We start from the raw sequence: 13,965 nt of genomic DNA, 5'->3' as shown, positions 1-13,965 counted from the left end.
TCCGGCATCGCGGAGCAAGCAGAAGAGAGAGAATGGTACCCTTAAGTATTATCCATAAAGCCATCTCTGGGAATCTCTGAGTACAATGTGTGAATGTTACAAGCAGTAACTCAAATGGAAACAGAATCTCTGCCTGGATATGGGTTTAGAACCCTTGGCTGCAGTGAAGAAGAATAGATGGGCATTGGGGACCCCTCCTAAATCCAACTTTTACAGTTTTTTTGGTGTTTTTTGTTTTTGTTTTTACTTACTGGAGACTACAGAAGAGAGTTTGTCACCAAAAGGAAAGTATCAAGTAAAATTAAGCACCTGAGAGTTGAAATTTTTAAAAGAGCCATTTGGCAACTTCTATTACTTGCTTGTTGACAGTGTAAACTTTGCTTGGTAAGTTGAAAAGCCATACCAAACAAATCCTATCGCTCGCAATTAGAAGCACTTAAATAAGCTAATATAATCAATTATGTCTTTTAATTTGCCAGACAGCATTTACAGGGCTTAATTTTCTGCTGCTACACCTTCCAAATTATCTTCAGGTGGTGTTTGGAATCTAATAGGAAAATGTATTGCAGTTACCTTGATATTATCTGTGTTAAATTCCCCATACACACTTCTTCCCAATCCAACACCCCCTGTATCCCATACCTAGAAATAATTTCATTATATTACATATAGTAAAGAAGAAAAGTCATATTTATGTAATTTTTCTATTTCCCAACATTTATATCATCCTCCTGCCAGTTTGCCCACAAAGTTATATGAAAATCAGCTGCAGTAATTATAGAAGCCAAACACAGAAAAATACTATATAAAAGAGACACATGTAAAAATAGCTACTTATAGAGAAATAAATTACGAGACCGCTTAATCTCTTACACAGGTTGATGTAATTTAGAAAGAAAGTTTCTTGACCAAAAAAAAAGAAATAGAGGTAGAATTTCAGGCAGCATAAAAGAGATATACTGACCTATTTGGTGTCTTTGTGTGAACCTTCTTCAAGTACTAATACCAATTAGATTAGGATATTTTATATATGGTAATGGCTTAGGAAATAACGTAGGATATGGATGAAGGACAACTGTCCCACATAAAAGAGGAACCACTCCGCAACTGAGGGACAAGGTCCACAATTCTGAAAAGCACTGGAATTCACACATAATAAACAGTGGGGTTTCCCACTTTCATCAGAAATTAACAACCACAGAAATGCAAAGTGCTGCCTTCCTCTTAGAAAACTGCAACCAGATGGTATTAAAATGACAGAAGCTTCTGGTAACATTAAAAAAGCTTTAATAAAGAAGAAAGGTAAGAATTCATAATAATTTGTCAGTGTTTGTTTCAATTTGATTTGTTTTTTTGGGTTCTCTCCAAGAACTGGAAAAGACCCATATAGTTGCCATATGTAAGTATTTTGGTCTACCCAACAGATATTTTATTAGTAAAAAGACAACAACTGAGAACCCACAGAACCCATAGCAGTCAGCCTGTATCATCTCTGGAAGATTTCTCAACTGTCTTTGCTCAGAATGAATTAGTTGTTAAAAGCTAGCTTATTCTCTTAAATTTTCCAGCATCTTCATACCAAAAAGGGAGTGTCCTATAGAGGAGCTGGAGCTCAGTTCAAACCAGTGTGGAAGAAAAGGTGGAAGAAAGGTTTCAATCCCGAGTTCTGGGTTCATTTTGTCACTTTTATCTGTGTGACCTTGGAATGACACTAACCATTCTGGAGTTTGTTATCATTGAGGGTTCTTCCAGCTCATACTTTCAATGAATCAGTGGGATTCTAATCACTAAAAAACTACAGTCCATTTTCAAAGTTACTTAATTGTTCTTTTTATGTTCATTGAAATCACTCTTAAGTTTGATTAGTGAGAACCATCCTCCCAGAGTAACGTTATCTTCTTAATACCCTGATGAAATGATGTTTCTGAACCTAACAGTGGAACTGAACAGCCACAGCAAAGCCAACCCTCAGGGGGATTCCTTGAACTAGGGAAATTTAGGAAGTATTTAATATAAGTTTTACAGTTAATCCTGAACAATGGAGTTTGAACTGTCCAGGTCTACTTATATGCAGATTTTCTTCTGCCTCTGCCCTCCCTGAGACAGAAAAACCAGCCCTTCCTCTTCCTCCTCCTCCTCAGCCTACTCGATGTGAAGACGATGAGGATTAAGGCCTTTGTGATTATCCACTTCTACTTAATGAACAGTGAATATGTTTTCTCTCCCTTGTGATTTTCTTAATAACATTTTCTTTTTTCCAGCTTACTTGCTTGTAAGGATAAGGTATATAATATATACATAACATATAGAATACGTGTTGATTGTTTGTGTTATCAGTAAAGGTTCTGGCCAACAGTAGGCTATTAGCAGTTAGATTTAGGGGAGTCAAAAGTTGCATGCAGATTTTCTACCGTGTGGTGTATTAGTACCCCCAACCCCCATGTTGTTCCATGGTCAATTGTATATTACATGACATATAAAAAAAAGAGAAAGTCTTTTTTGAAGATACTAGTAGCATATGTTGAAATCTAAAATTGAGAAAAAGTATAAAAAAGAACATAAATAATCATTTGTTCTACCACACAGAGATAATCACTATTAACATTTTAGAATATATATCCATATTATTTTTGCTATGTAGAGATAGATATGCTTTTTTAAACAAATTGGGATGTGCTCTGTTGACTCTTGTCTTTTTCACTTAGTGAAATATCATAAGCATTTTCACATGGCCTTAAAAACTTCTTTAAGATCATTATTTTTAATGCTACACAGTATTCTGGATATAGATACACCATAATTTATTTAACCAACCCCCTATTGTTTGACATTTAAGTTGTTTCCACTGCTTGCTACTATTAAAAATGCTGTGATAAATATCATCATACATAAATCTTTGGGCACATCTCTGATTATTGCTTTAAGATAAATTCCCAGGCATGGAATTATGGGGCCAAAGGGTATGAATATGTTTAAGATCTTTGACAAATTTGCCAAATTGCTCTCCAAGAGGCTTGTTCCAGTTTACAGGCCCACCAGCCATGTAGAAAGTGACCAAGAGTTTTGATAAATGTCAATAAATGCTTAGTATAGCTAAAGAACCCTAGACACTTGTTAGAGAATAATTTTAAACAGCATAATTTTAAACAGCATGTAACCCATACAGCCTACCTTCTTCTCACATGGGATTCGTTCTGAGAGAACTCGGTTTCAGGTAAACTCTTTCATTGTGTGGCTTATTTTAACATTGACATTAGAGGGTTATCAAAAAGAAAGATGATCAAAGATAATGAGATTCTTAAAGTTCATTGGCTACTACATGCGATTTTGTGTCCTGAGTTTTACCTTCTATGAACATTTCTTTCTTTTACAAAGAAAAATGGTGGAAAATATTTACTATTTAATTTGCTGAAAATATTACATAGCTAAATTTACAGAATTAAGCTCGTCCAAAGAATGAAATACATCTGTTTTTATGTAAAAAAAAAAAAAAAAAAAAAAAAAAATGAATTCACCTGGGTGAAGTGAGTGGCTCTGCCTATAAACTCAGCACTTTGAGAGGCCAAGGTGGGAGGACCACTTGAGGCCAGGAGTTCTAAGACAGCCTGGGCAACATAGCAAGATCCCATTTATACTAAATACTTAAAAATTAGCCAGCTGTGGTGGCATGCACCTGTAGTCCCAGCTACTCTGATGGATGAAGTGGGAGGATCACTTGAGCCCAGGAGTTAGAGACTGTAATGAGATACGATTGTACCACTGTGCTGCAACCTGGGTGACAGAGAGAGACCCTGACTCTTTAAAAAAAGAATTTTTTTGAAGCAATACTTTGAAATTAATTTCCTCTCTCAACTGCTATGGATGGCAGAAACAAATCCATGCTAATATTCCCATTTTCCAGGTAGAGGAACAAACCCAGCAGTGTAAATTGCCTTTGCCAAAATCAGCAAACAGTAAAACTACCACAAAACCAATTTATTTTTTAATGTTCTGGGTTCTGTGTTAGCACATCCTACCATACTTAAAAAAAAAAAAAAAAGCAATACTTGTGTTGCCCACATCTCAACAAAGGAAAGTCTTTTCCAAGGTGATGGACAGCTGGTAGGAACAGATGGCTGGGAGTAGAATGTTCCAGCCAGGGGCTCTGACGAACAGATGGGTCCCAATGTGCTGAGTCTCCACCATAAGCTCAGTGGGCCACTGGCCTTAGGAGCCTTAAAGAGGTTGCTGCTGTCATCTGGCCCAGGTTTTGGAATTATAGAAACACACAGACCCAAAATGCAGAGATGAGAGTTATTATTGGCCAGAAATTGGGTGTCTAATTGTAAATCAGCCTGGTTCTCTGGCAAGATCCTAAGAAGAATAATTCAATTGGAAGTTGATACAAATTTGGTTACAATGATGTCTTTGCTTAGAGTGTATTTTTGCCTGTTCTCTGTGTATTAAGATCCTAGCTAATTCTTCAAGTTCACCTCAAATACTGTCTCTTTCTTGATTCTCCAGCCAGAAGTAATCTCTGCTGCCGCTGTATTTTCAAAGTCCTTTACCTCTATCTCCCATTACACTTAACATTCCCTATCTCATATTAAAATGACTTATTCACATGTCACATTCTAGCCTCAATGAGCTGACAGTCTGGTTGAGATCACCACCCCTTTTTTTCCACATGACTCATAATACATTGTAGCAGAAGCTGTTCAAAATATTTATGGAATAACTGAAAATGAAATGTATTGTATAGTCCAGGAGTGGTGGCTCGCACCTGTAATTCCAGCACTGTGGGAGGCTGACACAGGTGGATGGCCACAGCCCTTAAGTTCGAGACCAGCCTGGGTAACATGGCAAAACCCCATCTCCACAAAATAAATAATAATAATATATACATAAATTAGCTGGGCGTGTTGTCACACACCTGTAGTCCCAGCTACTCAGGAGGCTGAAGTGGGAGAATTGCTTGAGCCTGGGAAGTTAAGGCTGTAGTGAGCGAAGATGGTGCCACTGCACTCCAGCCTGACCCAGTCTCAGTTAAAAAAAAAAAAATCAAGTTGCATGTAGACACTTCCTGACAATGCCAATTCTATTAAATAGCTCAGATACAAATCAACAGCTCTTGAACTTTTAAAAGTTGCCTGAAGGGACCCAAGATGAATTGTTATCTACATGTAGATTTTTTTTCCCCTTAAAACACAAAACTTAATTAGTTCAGCTTTAAACATTTTGTTTCTGTAAATTTAAAAAAGAACACCAAAGGGAAAGGAGAAATGATTGATAGCATGTTGCGTTAACAAATTCACCATTCTGGGATGTTTTCTCATCTTGTTTTAAAACAGCCAGATTTTCAACATTATAAATATAAATTAACTTTCCCATCGTTGTACAGGAGGACCCAAGTGTGATATCCCTGCTTAGAGACAGTCTTGATGGTAAAAATGAAGATATCATCCTTGTCAAAATTATAAGTTTCTTCTAGGAATGGCTACTATTCACTCCTTCTCTTTTCTGGGACTGGCTTCCTTCCCAGTGGCTTAGGAAAGCTTTAGCCCCTCAGCAGGAACCAAAAGGCTCAGAATACAGACCTAGAAAAACAATATCTTTAAAGAAAGCAATATTCTATTTTTAAATCACAGGACTCTTTTGAATATTCTTTGAGTAAGAACATTTTAGTTTATTATTACAAATAAAATGTTTGTAAAAGGAACATATGCAGAGTCTATTAAACACCTGGTTGAAGGTACAACTGATAAAAGTATGCAGAGTGGCAAAAGATTAAAAAGATCCCAATAATGCATGCAGCCACATTCACGGTAAGTTAGAAAAAAATCATATGTAGAGCAATACCTGTGGGGTCATGGGACCAGAGCTACTAGATTAGTACCCAGGGGATGTCACCAAAGAGCTGGGATAGATGTGTTTAGTATATCCAAAAAGCTGACCACAGGCTTCCATCGGGGAGAAAGCTATATTTGCAACCTTCCTTTGTAACAATAATCTGGTGTGAGCAAGATTATTATGCAATTAAAAATAGACCAGTCAAACACATTTTATACAATGAACACTCATAAGACTGAGTATGAAGACTCAGGAAAATTGCTAAGGCCATAGAAGCAATGGTCAGAAAACCAGTTAAATACATCTCTTGTAACGTTCAATTGAAGGAAAAGCTGCCCTGCAGCCATAGTCCTTGTGTGTGCTGAGGAAAAGCAATGTGGGCTAAAGTAGCAAAGGACTAAGATTCAGGAGATGTGGATTCAACTCTCAGTTCAGTTACTAATCAATGGAAACATGACCTCATCTATTAAAGTGAATCTTTGACTCATGAGTATGTCATAAAGGAAAGAGCAGAGAACCTTGAATGGGTGGTACACCAGCTCTTACTAGCCCAAGGGCTTTGCAACCACAAGTGTTATTAACTCAAATCACTGTTGAGAGATGACTTTTGATTCCAGGTTTTCCTTAGTTCCTTCATTAGAAAATAGTAGAATTGGCTATAACTAACAGCTGTCTAGACACCTGTAATGAGAACAATGTTTTCTCTGAGATAACAATGGGAAAAGTAGTTTGATAGTGAAAGGAAACCATTTCATGCTGCCTGTCGAATAATATGGTACTCGTTTCTTAATTTAGAGGTTTTCGAACTCTAATTCATGAAACTTTATGGCTTCACGGAAACTTGCCAAAATTATGGGGTAAGTTCTATAAATTTATAAATTTCTATAAATTTCTGATTTTTTCATAAAGATGTCTGATCAATTTTTTAAATGCTTCATGATATATGCTTGTGTAAATGAGTATATAATCATTCTTATTTATATCATAAAACCCAAAGTAATTTAGTTAATTTTATTTATATCACCTCTCAAAAAGTAAGAGCAGTGCATTAGAGGTTTCTACTATTAGAATATTCGTCAATTTATCATTTATTTATTGTAATTTTGGCCTTAAATAATTTGATTCTGTGTGGGTTCAAAAAATTAATGTTTTATTTCAAAAGGGTGGTGTACACCCTTTACTAATATAAACTGTTTATTTTTGTTTCATGTAATGCTTTTTGTTTTGTATTCACTCTTCTATAATATTACTAGTTGTGACCTCTAGTTTTTGTCATTATTTTTGGTTGTTTTCCTTTTTAACATGCGTGTATTCAGCTACCAGATATTTCTTTTCCTATTGATTTATATTTAGTCTTTTGGAGTTATTTTAATTTTATGCCTTTTATATAATCTGATAACTTTTGTTTCACTAAGTGAATTTCTTCCATTTATACTCTTTTTTTTTATAAGAACCATGTTGAGTCTTGAGGTTTCATTTTAGTTTGTTACTGTTTCTGTTTTTATACTTCTATTGTTTCCTACCTTTTTCTTGTAGTCTTTGTTTCCTTAGTGTTAATGTTTTGTTCTATTCTGATCATTTAAGAGATTCATTGTCCTTTCAAGTTCTTTTTAACTATTAATTATATACTTCAACCTCTATTTATTGACTTAACAACTTCAGACAGTGTCTTTTGACTTCCAAGATGAAAGAAGAGGAAATTAGTGCTCTCTTGTCCTAACTCCCCTCTTCCCTCTCTCCCTGTAGATTTTTCAGTTATGTCATTATCATTTCACATTGTCAAAGTTTATGTCAGTTACGGCCTCTTTTGTGATTAAAACCTCCATAGCAGCATATAGATATATATATATTTTTTTTAAATGAATTCATTGTTTGCCTCTTGGTCTTTCATACTGCTGCTTTTTCATCCCTGAATCCTTTATTTAATTTCATTTAGGGTTTCATCATGAAGTAATTGCTTCGAAACCATTGATAAGCCTTACATTCCTCAATGACTCTCATGTTTAAGAATGCCTTTCTTGATGCGCTTGGTTTCTCAAGTCACCCGCTTGGCCCTTTTCCAAGTGTACTTTCCTCCCTTTGTTTCCTTTCCTTCCTTTCCTTACATTCTAAAGCTTTTTAAGAAACTTCCACTTCTGCTCTGAAACTTGCCTTGGTCTCCTTTTCTGTCTTATGCCCCTCAGTCAAATTCTTTCTTCTGAGGAGGCAAGAATTGAGGTTGCTGCAGACCCATATGAAATCAGCCGTGGTAACTTGGATACCTTCCACCAGTGACATATTTGGTGCCACATGACTTGGATACTTTCCCTAGTCGTATGAGATCTCTATGCTGTGCCTTCTTCGGCTGGAGGCATTTGACCCCCATGCGCAACTGTGTAGTGTTTCTTTCTCTCTGTCTCTCTCTCTCTCTCCCAAAGAAAAAAAATCCCTTTCTTTTCACATGATTGATAATCCGATGTGGAATAAAATACTTATGTCTACTTTTTACCCCATAAAAATCTGTAGACATTGTATTCACCTTATTTTAAAATTAAATGATATAGTGCAGTAAGCCAAATTCAGCCTTACGAAAAACTCCTTGCTTCTTCTACATCTATTATTCTATGTTATTTTTCTTTTCTTGAATCACTGTACTTTTTCGGACAATTGGTTGAGGGAAGTTTTATTAAATTTGGAATCCTTTTCTCTCATTAAGAATGATTCACATATTCAATTCCACTTATTTTACGCATCTCTTTTCCTCTTTGGAGTTGCCTTCATCTTTTGGTTCTTCTCCATTTGGTTTTATATGATTTTCTCGAACATTTTCTCCATGTCCTTGTCTCTCTTTTAGTGACATCTATCCTACTTGCTTCTTCTAACATGGCTCTCTATTCTGGTAAAATTTTTCAGTTTCTTTCTTAACCCATTTATGCCCAGTGTTCCATTATTGGAATGCTAAGCTTGTAGGAGTTATTTATATCCTGCTGCCCAAGGTCATCACCAAGATCTGATTTTTCACACACAAAAATGTGCAACCTCCTGCATAAATGGGTTCTGCTATTTATTTTTATGGTTTTTCTAGTTTATTTTTTAATTCTTGTATCTTTTTATTTCAGTTGCTTTTTCAAAAATTTAGAGCATTATTTTTCTTTTCCTATTCTCTTTAGAACAAAAACATATTAGCTACATGATCTTAAGTGAGGGACTTGCTTAAGAAAACTCAGTTTTCTCATCTATGCAACAAAAGATAGTAATAATATCTCCCTACTTCACTACCTAATTCACAGATTTGTTGTAAATATCAACACAATGATGTTTAAAACACTTTTTAACCTATACAGTAATGTATAAACATGTTATCCACGAATGGCACATTGTGGATAACATACTATGTTACACACGGCAATACACAGCAACACATAGCAGTACATTTGTTTACAACCAGAATCAAGAACACTGCCTACAACAAACACTGTAAAGATGAATATTACATCTACAACTACTACTAGCCACTGTTTACTGAGACTTAAAATGAACCAGGCACCACAATAATCACACATATTAGGTCATTGGGATATATAGAGTACAGGTTTCATAGGTGGGATTTCTGAGAATTAGAAAGCTTAAGTGATTTGCCCAAGGTCATAGAGTTTGCAAGTAACAGTGCTGGGATACAATGATTGTGCCTGATATGAAGTTCATGCTCTTTCCACCAGATCAAGCACAAATATGAAGAAAACCAAAAAATAAATAAATAACAAAAAAAACTTAATTTTAAATTACATATCCATTATAATCCCCTTTAGTAGCCTCAAATTTATTTATTAACGTTTATTGGTAAATTTTAGGTATATTTTAATAGACTTCAATTTTTTTTTTTTTAGGCAGGATATTATTCTGTTGCCCAGGCTGAAGTGCAGTGGCATGATCATAGCTCACTGCAGCCTCCAACTCCTGGGTTGAAGCAATCCTCCTGCCTCAGCCTCTCAAAGTAGCACACACCACCACATTCAGCTAATTAAATTAAAAAAAAAAAAAAAAAAAAAAAAACATTGTAGAGACATCTTGCTATGCTGCCCAGACAGGTCTTGAACTCCTGGCCTCAAGTGATCCCCCTACCTCAACCTCTGAAAGTGCTGGGAATACAGGCATGAGCCACCGTGCCTGGGTGACTTGATTTTTTAGAGAAATTTTAGGTTCACAGCAAAATCAAGTGGAAGATACAGAAAATTCCCATATAACACCACCCCACATATGCACCCCCTAGCCATTATCAACACCCCACACCAGAGTGGTACATTTATAACTGATGAACCTATATTGACACATCATTATCCCCTATGTCCACAGTTTAATTAGGGTTCATTCTTAGAGTTGTATATTCTATGGGTTTTAACTAATGTATAACGGCACACCCATCATCACAGCATCTATCACGCAGTGTAGTTTCACTCACCTAAAAGTCCTCTGTGCTTCACTTATTCACCGCTGCCTCTCATTGTCTCCACAGTTTTGCCTTTTCCAGACTATTCTATAGTTTAAATCATACAATATATGGCCTCTTCTGATTGGTTTCTTTCCCTTAGTGTTATGTACTTAAGGTTCTTCCATATCTTTTCATGGCTTGATACCTCATTTGTTTTGAGCACTGAATAATATTCCAATGTCTAGATGTACCATAGTTTACTTATCCATTCACCTACTGAAGGAAATTTTGGTTGCTTTCAAGTTTTGGCAGTTACAAATAAAGCTGCTATAAACATGCATGTGTAGGTTTCTGTGTGGACATAGTCTTCAATTCATTTGGGTAAACGGAAAGGAATGCAGTTGCTGGGTCATATGGTAAGAATATGTTTAGTTTCTTGAGAAACTATCCAACTGTCTTCCAAAGTGGCTTCACCATTTTGCTTTTCCACCAGTGATGAATGAGAGTTTATGTTGCTCCATATCCTCACCAACAATTAATGTTGTCATAGTTTTGGATTTTCTGCATTCTAATAGGTATGTAATGGTATCTTCTTGTTTTAATTTGCAATTCCCTAATGAAATATAATTTTAAGCATCTTTTCATATGCTTATTTCCACCTGTGTATCTTTTCAGTGAGTTGTCCAGATCTTTGGCCCATTTTTTAATCAGGTTGTTAATTTCTCTTATTATTGAGTTTTGAGAGATCTTTGTATATTTTGGATAACAGTCCTTTATAAGATATGTCTTTTGCCAGTATTCTCTCCATCTGTAGGGTGTCTTCTCATTATTTTTCAGTGTCCTTCACAGAGCAGAAATTTTTAATGAGTCTAGTTTATTAATTATTTATTTCTTGGAAATAAGTGCCTTTTGTGCTATATCTAAAAAGTTATTGTCAAACCCAAGGTCATCTATATTTTCTCATGTTATCTTTTAAGAGTTCAAATTTATTTTTTATGTTCTTTTAATATCTCCAATTCTGTAACACCCATTATTGATCTCCACCTAGCATCAGCTTTATTTTTCATTAAATTTTACTTTTACATTAAAATTATGCATATACATGTACCTTATAAATGCATGTATACCTACATAAATGTGTTATATGTGTTTGTGTGTATGTTTCTATGATTTCAAAATATATAAAATTTTTTCATAAATAATTTTATAAAATAAAAGCACTTTTAGGACTAATGATGTGATTGAATGTCATGGCAATGTCAAATTACTATAAAAGTTTCTGAACACTCATTCTTCATTTCTAATGTTCATTATATCTCAGACCAGTATGAAACACTTCACAGCCCATCATCTATCTATAAACAACACTTTGAGTAGTCCTGCAAAATTGGATCAGCATAGCCAAATGTTGCTGTCTTGAAAAGACTAACAAAATCATTATATTTCTGCAAAGACAGATCAAGGAAAACAGAGAGAGGGTAATACAGAATGAGAAAAGGGCCATTACTACAGATCATATAAACATAAATGAATCATAACAGTATACGTTAAATAACTTTACCAATTGGATTAAAAATTGACATATTCCTAGAAAAATGTAACTCATCAAAACTGACAACAAATATTTAAAAAATCATTATTATTTATTTATTGTAAACACAGAGCCATTCAGTCAAGGTCAGGGCATCATGGCAGATGGGAGGAAGAACTAGATTGCAGCTCTCACTCAAACGGACAGAGCAGCGTGCAGAGGCTCGCATTGTGAATTTTAACTCCAGAACAACTGCAAGAACCAACCAGGAATCCCAAGAGGACCCACAGACCCTCTGAAGGAAGCAGATTGCTCCCTGCCGGACCCAGGACACACCACCAATACTGTGAGTGCCCAAACTGTGGCAGTGAGAAAGGGAGATTGTCTACCCTCGAGCACATATCCCCTTTGGGAAACTGAAGGTCTAGCTTACTAAAGAAGATTCCAACCTTACCTGGAGATGAGTCCATTTAGAGAGCCAAGTGAAATACAGGGGTAGAGGAAGCAGCAAGAAAGGCCCTGTGAGCTCATTGGGTCCCCAAGAAGGCCATTCTTGCCTGGCATCACAGGGATTCTTCAGGAGGGTGACCAGAAGAACGGGGAAAGTGCCACAGGGAGAAGGAAATCTCCAGCTTGAACAGGTCAAGAAGCGTCCTGGCCAGAACTCAGGGGAAGTAATGAATCTGGTATGCAGACTCCATAGGCAGAGGAAGCACAAAAGCCCTACTTGCTTTCGCAGCTGAGAGGCAGGTAGCCTGGGGCAAGTTCTCAGCCCTGGATCCCCACTGCCTGGAAACAGACTCAGTGCTGTTAGGTGGTCATGGTGGGAGTCAAAAAGATGCTTTGTATTGTGTAGGAGCTGAGTGAAGCCGGTGACTGCCAGACTTCCCCGACTTCCCTGACAACCTGCATGACTCCACAGAGGCAGCCATAATCCTCCTAGGTACACAACTCCATTGACCTAGAAATCTTACCCCCATCCCCTGCAGCAACTGCAGCAAGACCCACCTGAGGAGAGTCTGAGCTCAGAAACGCCTAGCCCTGCCCCCACCTGATGGTCCTACCCTACCCACCCTGGTAACTGGACACAAATAACACATACTCTTGGGAGTTCTAGGGCCCCACCTAGCATCTGTTCCTCCCCACACTACCACAGCTGATGCTTTCTGGAAAGTGCCACCTTCCAGCAGGAGGCAAACCAGCACAAAAACAGAGCATTAAACCACCAAAGCTAAGAACCCTCAAAGAGACCATTTCACTCCTCTGCCACCTCCACTGGAACAGGTGCTGGTATCCACAGCTGAAAGACCCATAGACAGTTCACATCATAGGACAATGCAGACAACCCCCAGTACATGCTTGCAGCCAGGTAGACCTGTTGGGTGGCTAGATCCAGGAGAGAGATAACAATCACTATACCTCATGTCTCAGGAAGCCATATCCATAGGAAAAAGGGGAGAGTACTATATCAAGGGAACACTCCTTGGGACAAAAGAAGTTGAACAACAGCCTTCAGAACTAGACCTTCCCTCTGACAGAGCCTACCCACATGAGAAGGAACCAGAAAACCAACCCTGGTAATATGAAAAAACAAGGCTCTCTAACACCCCAAAAAAATCACACTAGCTCACCAGCAATGGATCCAAACCAAGAAGAAATCCCTGATTTACCTGAAAAAGAATTCAGGAGGTTAGTTATTAAGCTAATCAGGGAGACACCAGAAGAAGGCGAAGCCTAATGCAAGGAAATTTAAAAAAAAATTATTTTATATATATATATATATACACACATATATACATATATATACATATATATACCCACATATATGTATATATATATATACAAGAAGTGAAGGGATACATATTCAAGGAAATAGATAGCTTAAAATAAAACAATCAAAACTTCAGGACCATTGGAAACACTTATAGAAATGCAAAATGCTCTGGAAAGTCTCAGCAATAGAACTGAACAAGTTGAAGAAAGAAATTCAGAGTTCGAAGACAAAGTCTTCGAATTAACTCAATCCAAAAAAGACATGGAAAAAAAGAATAAGAAAATATAAACAAAACCTCCAAGACATCTGGGATTATGTTAAACGACCAAACCTAAGAATAATCAGCGTTCCTGAGGAAGAAGACAAATCTAAAATTTTGGAAAACATATTTGGGGAAATAATCAAGGAAAACTTCCCCAACCT

The sequence above is a fragment of the Nomascus leucogenys genome, chromosome 8 (assembly GCF_006542625.1).
Source record: "Nomascus leucogenys isolate Asia chromosome 8, Asia_NLE_v1, whole genome shotgun sequence".
NCBI classification, from domain to species: Eukaryota; Metazoa; Chordata; class Mammalia; order Primates; family Hylobatidae; genus Nomascus; species Nomascus leucogenys.
The sequence above is the reverse complement of the archived record's forward strand: the minus strand, read 5'-3'. Positions refer to the sequence as shown.